This window comes from Eptesicus fuscus, chromosome 6 (assembly GCF_027574615.1).
Source record: "Eptesicus fuscus isolate TK198812 chromosome 6, DD_ASM_mEF_20220401, whole genome shotgun sequence".
Classification (NCBI taxonomy): domain Eukaryota; kingdom Metazoa; phylum Chordata; class Mammalia; order Chiroptera; family Vespertilionidae; genus Eptesicus; species Eptesicus fuscus.
In genome coordinates, this window is record NC_072478.1 from 103,533,659 (window position 1) to 103,546,320 (window position 12,662).

Sequence of the window (12,662 nt, forward strand, 5' to 3'; positions counted from 1 at the left end):
TGTTTTGCGGGTCCAAGCGAACATTCCTCACACGGAGAAAGCGTCTCCAGGTCTTCGGGGGAGCGTGCTCCGTGATGGGCTGACCCTGGCCACCGCGGAACGGACCCTCACATTGTGCTTGTTCAGCCAGTCTGTCTGGATTCGGATCCCTTCCCCGTGTTTACCTGCCGTGGGACCCTGGACAGGACACTGCCTCTGTGCGCCTCAGTTTTCCTCATCTGCATATTGGGTGCTCATCCTTTCCTAGCCTGGCTCCTGTGAGCCCGCATGTGCCGGACCGATGTGCTTAGAAAATGGGATTGTGTTTGGCTCAGTGGATAGAGCGTCGGCCTGTGGACCAAAGGGTCCCGGGTTTGATTCGGTCAAGGGCACGTACCTCGGTTGCAGGCTCCTCCCCAGCCCCGGGCCCTGGTTAGGGCACGTGCAGGAGGCAACCAATCAATGTGTTTCTCTCACATCGATGTTTCTCTCTGCCTTTCCCCTCTCTCTCCCACGCTCTAAAAGGTCAATGGAAAAATATCCTCGGGTGAGGATTAACAAAAAAATAAATAAAAATATTTTTAAAAAGAAAAAGAAAACGGGACTGTGTTTGCCTCCCCCTGGCCTTGCCCGGCAGCAGGTGCCTGAGCTCCTCACCTGCGGGACCTCAGCAGGGGCCTCGGGCACGTGGGCGCACTGAGACCAGGGCCTCTGGGATTTGCAGGCCCAATGGCAGGCTCATGTGGGGACCCCCGGGAGGTTAGACCCGGAGCCGGGCTCCCCTCTCTAAGGGGCACCTGCCTGGTGACTCCAGACCACAGCCCAGATGCCCCAGGGCCCAGGGCGGTGCCGGGTGGGCAGGGAGGGGCGGCTGCCTGCCCTGCAGAGTCCCCAGCTTTTCAGGAGAGGTGACTCTGATTGGCAGCCGCTTCCAGTTTCGTTTCTGTGGGACATCACGTTGGGCCAAGCCAAACCTTGCTGCGGGCTGACGATGACCCGCGGCGGGCGGTGTGCGGCCTGTGTGTGTCCCAGAGGCTGGCCAGGTGCACAGGACGTGGGGCAGACCCGGGGACGCTTGGGACGGGGCTGTGGGCATGGACTTGGAGCCGGAGGCAGAGGAGTGAGGGGCTCTCAGGTGTGGGCAGAGGCAGCCTGGGGCTCCCCTCCTCCCGATGGCGCTGGGATGGCACCTCCCCTGGACCTGACGTTCCTCGTCGGCCAAAGCCCAAGCGGAGTGACACTCCCTCGCTCCAGGTCCTCTTACACCAGGGGTCCTCAAACATTTTTAAACAGGGGGCCAGTTCACTGTCCCTCAGACCGTTGGAGGGCCGGACTATAGTTTAAAAAAAACTATGAACAAATTCCTAGGCACACTGCACATACCTTATTTTGTAGTAAAAAAACAAAATGGCAAAAACACCCACATGTGGCCCGCGGGCCGTAGTTTGAGGACGCCTGTCTTACACCTTCAGCCCCCGGGGCGTCTCTTCCAGGGCCTTCCCAGCGCCTGCCGTGGTTACCGCCGTGCCCACCCCTAGTGCCCACCTGTCCAGTGCCAGGCTAAGGTCCTCCTGGATTCCCTCAGTCCGTCCTCGCATCAGGCAGGGCCCCGGTGTTATTCCCGTTAACGTGATGAGGGCGCAGGGCACAGAGAGGGGGCGGGACTTGGCCAAGGTCACCCAAACCGCGGGTGACATCACTGAGGCCCGGGCGCTCGCCAGTGATGCCAGAGGCTTTCTTGTTAACCACACGTTCGTGCCCCGGAGCCTTATCGCCTCGATTTTCTTGGGGCCCCTCCACAGATACCAGCTGTGTTTGTAGTTTGCTGACTGTTTCCTGTGTCGTGTGCGTCTCTGTGGGCAGCGCTTCCCGCCATGTGCCTGCCGGGGCGCGGGCAGCGGGGTGCAGCCCCTCCTGTGGGGAGCGGGTGGGGCTGCCACCCTGCCCTGTCTCTGCCCGAATCTGGAGCCCCCGTCAACAGGCCAGGCCTGGCAGTACCGGTGGGTCCTTCGTTCATTGAACATATTGATTGCGGGCCTACTGTGTGCCAGGCACTGTTCTAGAAGCCGGGGATAGAACACTGAGCCAAACAGTCAACTCCTGCCCCAGCCTCGTGGGACTTCTGTTTTAGTTTCAGTATTTTGCCTCTCTCTCCCCCCCCCTCTCTCCCTCCCTCTCTCTCTGTCTCTCTCTCCCTCTCCCTCTTTCCCTTTTTTAAAAATTAAGTACAGTTTTAACTTTGGGAAAACTTAGATTTGCAGAAAAGTTGTAAAGATAGTCCCGATCCCCCATCTGGTTTCCCCCGTGGCTCACAGCATACGCCCCCATATCTGCCACAACTAAGAAACGGATGTTGGTACATTATTATTATTGTTATTAACTGGACTCGGACTTGATTTGGATTTTACCCGTTTTCCGCAGATCAGATCCAGTCCAGCAGCCCCCCTGCGCTCATTGGTCGCGTCTCCCCCGGCTCCTCGGGTCGGGTCGGGTCGGGTCGGGGAGAGTTCGGGCTCTCCCCGGCCTCGGCATCTTGGGGAGCACTGCCCAGGGATCCTGCGGAATGTGCCCCGGTCTGGGTTTGCCCAGTGTTTCCTGATCGTTAGGCTGGGTTGTGGGTGGAGTGCCCTTCTCAGCGCATCCCGACACCCACGTGACCTCCTTGGTGGCCTTGACCTTCAGCACCGGGTTCAGGCAGCCTGGCCAGGCGGCCCCCTGTATCGGTGCTCTTTGCCCCACCTCTAAGCTGGCCGCCTCCAGCGAAGGGGACCTCCGGCGTCGGTAGTCCCTGTGCGGTGTCACGTGACTTAACTGCCTCTTTCTGCTCCGCGGGTGCAGGACCCACCGCGGCGGGCACCGTGTGTCACTGCTGAGTGGCGACCCTCCTGGCTCTGCGTGGTCTGACTCCCTCCCCCCACCATTTCCCCATTGCACCCCAAGTGCCTGTGAAAGAAGAGGCGATGGCAAGGCCCATAGGCGCCTCTCGTGGGAGAAGGGTTGACAGGACGAGAGGTGTTCACCCAGCGCGGGGAAGTGTTTTAACGAGTGTTCGCGAGACCTGTCCCAGTGTCTCTTAGGCTCCTTGGGTAGACAGGGCGGTGGGACCATCCGTGGATCCAGGAGGTGGCTGTTGGCTCTGGGTGAGCCAGCATCTCCTCATCGTCTCCTCGTGCTAAAATCTCTCCCGCTCTCGCCAGCCGCAAGTGTCACCTCCTCCGAGAAGCCCTCCCTGCTCTTCCTGACCGTGCTGCCCCTCCTGGCTCTGTGCCGTGCACCTCCCTTGCCCCCTTCCTGTCTCACTCCCTGGGCTCCAGGCAGGCCATGAGGCCACAACCCAGCCAGGGCCCGGCACACAGCCAGGGCACGGCGATCCCTGGGTGAGGTGCTCAGCGGAGGCTGCGTGGCACTGAGGCAAAGCAAGGGCTGTGAGCGTGCTCGACGGGCCTGGGTCCACTCTAACTCCTCCCCAGCTGTGGTGCCGGGTCAGGGGCTTTGCCGCTCCGGGCCCCGGTTGCCTTAATGGAAGTCAAGCCGAACAGTACACAGTGCCTGGCTCCCAGGACTGTCCTGAGGATTCATTGAGCTCCTCGCTGCAAAGCCCTGAGGATGGAGCCTGGCATCTGTTAGGGGCTTAGGAATGATTGGTTACAGAATAAAGCACCAGAAATCACAGGAGATTTCTGGATTGGCCGGAAATTGGCCTCGAGATGCCTCCTTTGATTAGCCTAAGTCAGCTACTCCCCATAAACCTGAAAATCTCAGTGATTTAAGGCAACAGACGTTCATGTCTCGCTCACGTACAGGTCCAAGGTGGGCAGGGGTGCTCTGTCCGTTGCCTGTACCCAGGGACCCAGGTTCTGTCCGTCTTGTGGCTCGCTGCCTCCGGGGTGTGCGCATGGCCTGGCAGAGGGGGCGGGGAGGGAGGACAGAGGGTTGGGTGGAGGGTTAGAATGTGGCGCCAGCGTGTCTGGTTGAGCTGGGGCCTGGCCTCCCCCTGTCCCAGGAGAGGTCAGGAGACCTGGTCCAGGAGGAAGAGAAAAGGCGGGCTCGATGCGTGTGTCCCCGTCTCTGCCGTGGTCACCCGAGTCCATTTTCAACCTCCCGGGACCATCTTCAGACTTTTGGGGCACGTTCCTGAACAAAGTGGGCCATTTCCTTCGTCATTTTTCTTTAAATGATTCCGTTTTTTGAAGTTAACATTTTTATTTAGAAAAGATCACTTTCTACCATCGTTGAAGATGAAAAAGTAGTACCATCTGCTGCAAACAGATACAGATCGTGGCGAGGTTGTTCAGTTGCCGCTAGCTGGTGCCTGCTGGCGCCGCTGGGTCTGTTCCTAAAGGGGTACCGGCCAGCACTAGCGAGCCGAGCGGCGAAGACCGGCTCGTACACGAACACTGCCCTGAGGCTTTCTCTCGGGTGTTCTCCGAGTTCTCAGATGGGAACCCGACAGGGAGACCTCCTCGCTGTGAAGTCTGATGTCATTCAACCACCAGGTTCCCGTCCTGCCCTGAGATCACCCCACGTCCCGCCGCCGCCGGGTGGCTTGGGTGCCTGCGCGCTTTGGGAAGTGCTGGCTTAGGGAACACCCAGCACGCAGTGTGTGCACAGACAAATCCAGATCCTGGGGCAGCAGGGAAAGGGGGCGAAAAGCACCCTTTCCCCTCGTAGCCCTCGTCACTTTACAGTTTGTACCTTGACCCGCGAGGGAGGAATTAAGGGTGTCGCTTGACCGAAGGGGAAACGGAGGCCCCGAGGGTGCACCGCAGACCTGAGCGTTCTTTCCGCTGTCCTGGCTGCTGCCCGGTCCCGGAAGGCTCCCTGCCAGAGGTGCGGCCACCCTGGACGTGGTCCTGTGTCTTCACGCCGCTCCGCCCCTCTCTCTGTCCCCGTTCCCATCACCTGCCGGGCACCCAGGAATGCCAACCTCCCAGGTCTGCTCCGAGGAGCCAGGAAGTCAGAGGGCGGTCCTGGGCGTGCTTGGGAACTTGCTGCCTATTTGCTGGCCCCGTGGGTGACACGAGACTGTCTGGTGACAGCATCCGTGGGACGGCTTGGCGGGTCCTGTCGAAGGGAGGGCTCCCCAGGTGTCGGGCTTGTCTTCCTGGCATTGTTTTGTGCTACTCGGCTCTGGGTGGAGTCCACCTGTGATTTGTTCTCCTCTCCTGCACTTCCCTGCCCCAGCGTCCCACCCACCCCAAGGTACACCAGCACCAAGCCCCACCCATGGAAAATGCGCAGGAGGCCCCGGATCTAAAGGTATTGTCATTCCTGTTGTGGGGTCAAAGAGGTTGAGGCTCAGGGAAGCGGGGAGTTTGTGTGTTCATTCATTCATTCATTCATTCATTCATTTAAAGATTCTTCGGGGAGGTTTTCAGGGAAACAAGGAAGAAAGAGGCAGGAAGGGAGGGGGCCAGTCAAGTTGGAGTCAGATCCGGAGTCTGTGGGTGTGGGGCTCCTGCCCCCCCACTTTCCACCTCCCAAAAAACAGTTTGGAACCCCAAGTGAGATGAGACTCCCCTCATGATCTGGCGAGCGCTGCAGCTCCACCCAGGTTGGGGGCTTTGTTTGGAGAATGTTTCCAGATTTCTCCTAAGGGTAAAGAGAGGAGTTGTTTCTTTGGCAGTGGGAGTGGGAAATGTCCCCCCTGGACTGTGTCCCAAGGAATTGGGACGTCAGACGGGACTCGGGCCCTGACCACAGGAGCAGTGGGTGGCCAGCTGCCTGTCCTAATGGGAGTGACCAAGTCACCCCCTTCCCCGCTAGCTCCACTTGTTTGAAATGGCACGTTCGCCCCAGAATCGGAGGAAGCTGACGGGGAGAAGACACCTGACATTTCACCCCCAACCCAGCCTGGGGTTTACGCCTGATGGTTCTCATTTTGAGGAAGCAGAGGCTCAGAGAGGTTGAGGGCCTGGCCCAGAGTCACACAGCTGGCAAAGTAACAGAGCCCAAGCCTTAGACTCGGCTCTCTCACCCCCAGCGAGCGATGGCTCCGATGGGTCGCCCCTCCCTGGCAATCGGGTGTGCCGTTTCTCCGCTCCAGTTGAGCAGGTGTCATCTCTAGAACCGGCAGGTTTGTTCTCCTTCTTACCTGGGCCTGGGCCTGCCCCACCCCCCCCCACACCCCCCCCCCACCCGCAGTCTGTCCAGGGGGGCTGAGGTGGCCTGGGAATCCCCGAGGAAGTGTCCTCATTGATTGGTAGGATCAGGCGAGTGGGGGAACCCTGAGCAAGGGCACCCCATTATGACTCAAGTGCAACTCTGGGACCCAGCACCACAAATCCTCAGTAACTTAGTAAGCTGCATGAACGCATCCTATGGGACTTGAGTTCAGGAAGCCCTTGGAAGACGCCTGTGTGGTGGGGTGCTGGCTTTCTCCGCCGATGAGCAAACTGAGGCTCGGGGGGTCGCGCAGCTGGAGAGGGGTGGCAGGAACGCAGCGCCCACGCGTGAACCCCGTACTTTTTCCTGGCGCGTTTGCACCCTGGTGAGCGTCAGGGCCTCATCAGAGCCGTCCCGTGGCACTGACACGGCGGTGGGTTTGGGCCCTTTGTCCCGGAGGCCGAGAACGGGACCTGACCCGGATGTTTGCGGAAGGAGGGAAGTGAGAAGCCGCAGGTGCTGGGCCGCAGGGGTGGTGATGGTGGGAGTCACTCGTGGCGCACCTCGTGGGTGTCAGGCTCGGGGCTACCCCGTGTAGGGGCCGTCCTCAGATCTCACCAGACCATGGACCGGGGCTCACTGCCCGTTTGTAGAGGGGGGGAGCGAGGGGGAGCTGTTTCCCCTAGTGTTGGCGTGTGTTAGGGTTCGGGGCTGATTGGAATCAGTAAGTGTGGGAGCCGGGGGGCGGCCTCGAGGTGGATGGAGCCAGCGCCTTCCTCTCGGAGCCGGGGGACCCACCGCTCCCCGAGCTGAGGCCCTGCCCACGTTCCCCCGGCCAGCCCGGTGGCAGCCGGCTTTTCGGGACCCGTTTCAGTTGGCTGAGGGGGAAACTGGGTCACTCTGGAAGCCTGGTGGTTTGTCAGAGCTGAGTTCACCCTGAGTCAAGGAGGTATGAGAAGGTCCACCCACCACCTCCTCCCTGCCCCGCCCCACCCCTCCCCACCCCTCCCTGGCTCAGGTCCTCGGATGGGGCCACCCCGGCGCGTCACCCCCCTGGCCCTCCGCCTGCCTCACACTCACCGGAGGGTGACGAGTCCGCCGCCCCGGCCTCACCTTTCCCGGGGCGGCCGTGTGTGTGGCCGGGCAGACCTGGGGCCGGCGGCCTCCGGAGGCTGGCGGTTCCGCCCACGTGCTGTGTGCGCTGGGGCAGCTGGCTTCCCCTCTCTGAGCCTGCTTCCCCGGGTGGCCGCTCTGCGTGAAGGAGAGAGCCTCCGTCAGCTCCTGGCTCCTCGTCGGCTAGTCCAGGGTCACGGCCCCTCCGCTTTCCTGTCCCCACGCGTGCAGCTTCCTGACAGACTTGATCCAGAGCAGAGATTGTACTCTGGTAGCATGGTGATTGGGTTCTGCCCAGTCACGGATGCGATCATCTGGTCCTCACATTTAAACACATTTTCCTTTTAAATATGTTTTTATTGATTTTAGAGAGAGAGAAAGGGAGAGGGACAGATAGAAACATGGATGAAAGAGAGACATCGACCGGCGGCCTCTTGCACGCCCTGCACTGGGGAGTGAACCCAGGAACTCTTGGTTCAACCACTGCGCCACACTAGCTAAACACGTTTTTTTAAAAATATATTTTTTTATTCATTTCAGAGAGGAAGGGAGAGGGAGAGACACATCCACGATGAGAGAGAACCATTGATCGGCTGCCTCCTGCACGCCCCACACTGGGAATCGAACCGTGACCTCTGGTTCGTAGGTTGACGCTCAGCCACTGAGCCATGCCGGCCGGGCAGGCGGTCTGTCTTGGGAAGGAGCCACGGCCTGTGGGAGACAGGAGAGGCCAGGGTGGAAGCGAGCGTGGTGTCCCACCAGGCCGCCACTGCCTGGCTCTGCCCGGTCCCTGCTGGCTGCCCTGGGCCTAGGACGGTGCCCGGCACATGGAAAACGGTCGGGTAGCGAGCGGCAGAGTGTCCCGGGGTGTGAGCTGCAGCGCTGCTCCCACAGGCCTCCGGTTCGCCGGCACCTTGTCCGCGCCACGAGCGGGGCTGGTGAGGTGCCTTCTGCCCAGGGGGCCGTGCGGGTCCGGGGAGGTGGTGCGGGTCAGCGGTCAGCGCGGCGCTGCCAGGGGAAGTGGCCGCTGCAGGGGGCTGTGACGGTCACTGAGTTTTCACAGGTATTCCTGTGTTTGACCCCTGGTGCGGACTCCCACCTGGGACGCCGGCCCAGCAGGTGACAGGTGACAGCTGTCACTGTGCATCTCCCTGAGCATGCTGGTGGCACCAGCCTCGGGGAGAGAGGGCACGCGGGATTGGCCGAGGGAGAGGGCCTCTAGGGGGAGCCACGCCTGTTTGTCCAAGGAGCGCCCGTGTACTTACGCGTGTGGACGTGTGGACACGTGTGGAACTGTGTGTTCGTGCCGTTGCTGGGGGCCCACGGGGTGGCTGTCGGTGCCCCAGCCAGTGCCACACCGCGGGGCTCCCTGGTGCGGGGACGTGGGTGTGGAGCTGGTGTCCACCCCACACCAGCTGAGCCGGTTTGCCGTGTGTGGCTCTCGCCCGGAAAGGTGTTGCACAGGAGATGCAACGTGGAGGAATGTGCCCTCCACCCCGCACCCCGGACTCGAGCTGCTCCCGCTCTGCTCCCGCCTCCCGGCTGTTTCTAGAACACACACCCAGCCTTGCCCTCGCTCGATCTTTGTAAAAAGCTCACTCTGGCTAGATGGGGGAGCGTGGAGCAGTGGGAGCCTCCTCGGGGCCGAGTGGGGGTGCCTGCGTACGGCGCATACCAGCTCCTTCTCTAGTCAGGGCCAGGGGAGAGGCTCCGAGCTCGCACCCAGCGGACCAGAATCCCTGTTTATACAGAAGCAAGTCCCGGGCACCAGGACGGTGTGTCTGGGGAGCGTGGGGGTGGGGCGGGGAGGCCTTGGCTGGATCGCAGCTATCATGTGGCCGCGATTATCGTCCACGACAGCAACCCTACTGTGCGCCCAGCAGATCCAAGTTCGTAACCTCGCGGGGCACTGGGGTGGGGTAGGGGCGCCCTGTTTTCCAAAGAAAGAGCAGCATTGGGCGCTGGTGAGGCTCCTGCCTGCCAGGTGTTTGGGGCCAAAGTCCGCGCTTCCCTGCCCTGGAGGGAGCACCTGCAGGTCAGCACGTCCTCCCTGCTGCCGCGGCCCCGGGCCGGATAACATCAGGGCCTGTGCTGCCCGGAGCCACAGGGCCTGGGGCCGCGGAACTCGCTCTGAGGACGTGACTTCTGAGGCTGTGATGCCATCTTCCTGCTCTTAGTCCAGGCTCCGCACCTGGCTTCCTGGGAACCCCCCTCGGGCCTGGGTGGGCCCTGGGTGGCCTTCCCAGGAGGTCAGCTCCCTGCATGTCTCCTCGGTGTCCCCACCCCCCAGTCCATCCTCAGGCCTTGGGTCCAGGCAGGGCCGTTCCTGTAAATACCAGCTCCCTGACATATGCATTTTTCCTCTATGATTTTTCCTGTTTTGATGAAACACTGCGCTTGGCTGTGAAGGTTCCCAAGAGGGGCCTGAGGCCCTGGCCCCGCCAGCCGGTCATTCAGGAACTCTGCTCCCAGGCCCAGCCCCACACCCTGCCGAATTCCAGCGGGCAGTAACCTTCCTGCTCCGCCTGAATGGGGCTCGCTCGTCCCTCCCCCACCCTCAGTTCCCAGGGGTCCTGAGCTCACCTCCTTATCGCTTTTCCCAGCTGACTGAGAAAGGCTGCATTCCAGCCCGAAGTTAAACTCGCCCCCCTGCTTTCTGTTTTCTTCCAGGCTGGGGATGGGAGAGTTTGCTCAAGTTCATGGTCACGCCTGCCTGGGTCTGAGCCCACCCCATGGCCCCTTTCGTGGGGAAAGGACGGGGGTTAAGTACGTTAGCCCGTCCATTTGTTCATTTGTTCATTCATTCAGCAAATGCTCTGAGCACCTACTGTGTGCCAGGCATTGCTCTAGGCACTGGGCATAGAAAGAGGGGGCGTTAAAAAGTGTCCCTGTGTAACAGGCTGTCGCCCTCCCTGGGAGGTGCAGCTGCTTCCACCTGCTCCACTTTTCAAGGTAGAACGAACGGAAGCTCCTGAGCCCACCCAGGTGCCAGGACTGCTGGTCACCTCTCTGCCACCTCTGTGGGGGTCGCTTGGAAAGGTCCCCTTCTTTGGGGTCCCGGGAGCCCTATGCAGTCCTGACACCTCCTCGACTGAGTTGAGCTAGGGTCCGGCTCTGGTTTCTGCCCGGCCAGGTGTCCCTGGGCAGCAGACAGCCTGCCCAGCATACACGGAGGCCACAGCACGGCCAGCGGCGGAGGCCCGGGATCTGGAGGCCAGGTGTCGGCAACCCCACACGCCAGGGTCCGTTCTTGGGGCTCCCAGGAGCTCCTGGGTTCTCCCTGCTGGGTTTCTGGCCTGTAAGCTCTGCTCTGCCCGAGGCGCTTTTGTTGAAAGGATTTGTCCTGAGGAACTCCAAGTTTTATTTTATTTTATTTTTTTAAATATATTTTTATTGATTTCAGAGAGGAAGCGGGCGGGGGCGGAGGGGAGGGAGGGAGAGAGAGAGAGAGAGAGACAGAGAGAGAGAGAGAGACATCAATGATGAGAGAGAACCGTTATTGGCTGCCTCCTACACGCCCTCCACAGGGGATGGAGCCTGCATCCCGGGCATGTGCCCTGACCAGGAATCGAACTGTGACCTCCTGGTTCATAGGTCGACGCCCAACCCCTCGGCCACATCGGCCCGGCAGGAACTCCAAGGTTTAGGTCCCACTGACCAGGTTACCCAGCCCACCATCCTGCATGTTTGTTCCTCATTCATTCTTTCGACACACAGCCTGTATTCAGTGCCAGGCCCCTGCAGGGACGGGGGGACAGGTGAACCAGGCGTGCCCTCCTGTCCTCTGGGAGCTCACAGGTGGAAGAGGCAGTGCGAGGGCGGGGGAGGCCCGAGACCCGATGCGAACTGCCAACCCGAAGTGGCGTTCTCCGGGCGCCCGGGCTCTGCCTTCTCCCGCCTGTTAACTCACGTGATCCTCACGCGGCACCTCGGAGGTGGGGAGCGTCTGTTAGGATGAAAGTTTGTACATTGGGAGGCAGGGGCACAGAGAGGTTAACTAACTTGCCCAGGGTCACCCAGCTGGTGGCTGAGCTGGGATTTGAACCCGAGCATCTGGTTCCCAAGTCTGTGCCCTTCACCCCAGCAGGGAGCTTGCTGGATAGGGAAGTGGGAACAGCACGTGAAAGCCTGAGGACTGCGGAAGAAGCGCACGCTCCGAGGTGTGTGTGGCAGAATCGAGGCCAGCGGGCACTGGGCGGGGCAGCCCTGGGCTGGTGCCGAGCGCAGGCCCCGGGGTCCGGCAGGGAGAGGGCCCGGGGCTCGGGTCCCCCCGGGTGGGGAGCTGCAGCGAGGGGCTTGTGAGTGATCTCTCGGGGAGGAAGCGAGCCCTCCAGGGCGTTGCCGTGCCGTGCTTCTTGTGAGCACAAAAACATCTTCCTCAGCCAGGCCCCGGCTTCCACGGGGCTTGGAGTTCTGCCTGAGGCCGGGCCGGTGCCGGGGGAAGAGGAAGGGCCTGGCTGGGGCGGACGCGGGCTAGGCCAGCCTCGGCCCGAGCCCGGCTGCCACTGGCCGCGGGGTCACTCTGGGTGAGCTGGGCCCGCCCTCCTGGACGCTCAGCAGCGCAGAGAACAATGCAGAGCCCTTGCCCCTGCCGGCAGGGCCCTGCGGTCCGTCCTCCCCATCCGGGCTGACCTCATCCTGGGCCCCCTCCCTCCCTGGGCTCTGGCCGCTCAGCCATTGCTGCGCCCTCCGCAGGCCGGCCTCCCTCGGAGCCATTGCTGAACACTGGCTGTTCCCTCCGTTGGCATGCCCTTCCCTCCCTGAGGTCTGTCCTCGGAGCGGCCTGCCCTGACCGCTCAGCCTGCCGCGTCCCCGTCACGCGCTGTCAGAGCACCCTGCGTGCTGCTCGTGGCTCTTCGCACGCTTCGGAGCAATCACACCTCCGTTTTGTTGGTTAAGGCGTTTGTTATCTGTCCCCTCCGTGAGGACGTAAATCCCTCCACCCCTGGGCCTCGCCCCTCCCTCTGCTTCACTCCTCTTTCCCCAGCACCGTCCATGGTGCCTGGCACGGGTGGGCACGGCACGGGTGGGCACTGAATGTCGTTGGCAGACAAGGAAGGGTGTGGTATGGTCACGGATCGGAGGAGCCGCAGCTAGAGGCGGTGCAGGACCCCGGATGGGATCCGAGGCCGGAAAAGGATGTGAGCGAAGGGTAGGTGGCACCCCGATGGAGCTGTGGTCACCTGGTCGTATTGCACCCGGGTTAGTGTCTTCGTTTCCAGAACCTTCTGTGATTCCGTCAGATGGGCACCCTAGGGAAGCTGGGTGCAGGGGGTGGGGGGCTGTCTGTCCTTTTTTGTTCTCTCCCGTAAGACTCAGGACCCCGCGGAGGAGGGTGACGTGAGAGGAAGGGGACAGATAACGGGCAGGAGAGAAAGCGGCGAGAGGAGACTTTGCTGTGACATCGAGGCCGCACAAAGGAGCGTGGGTTTGTAGAAAGGCCTGCTGATGGTGACGGCAGACAC

At 61.5% G+C, this 12,662-nt stretch overlaps 1 protein-coding gene across 4 annotated transcripts in view; it reads left to right on the forward strand.

Annotated features, from left to right (window-relative positions):
* Positions 1 to 12,662, forward strand: part of ERGIC1 (endoplasmic reticulum-golgi intermediate compartment 1) — an 85,518-nt gene that overhangs the window by 10,442 nt on the left and 62,414 nt on the right. The window lies entirely within an intron of this gene.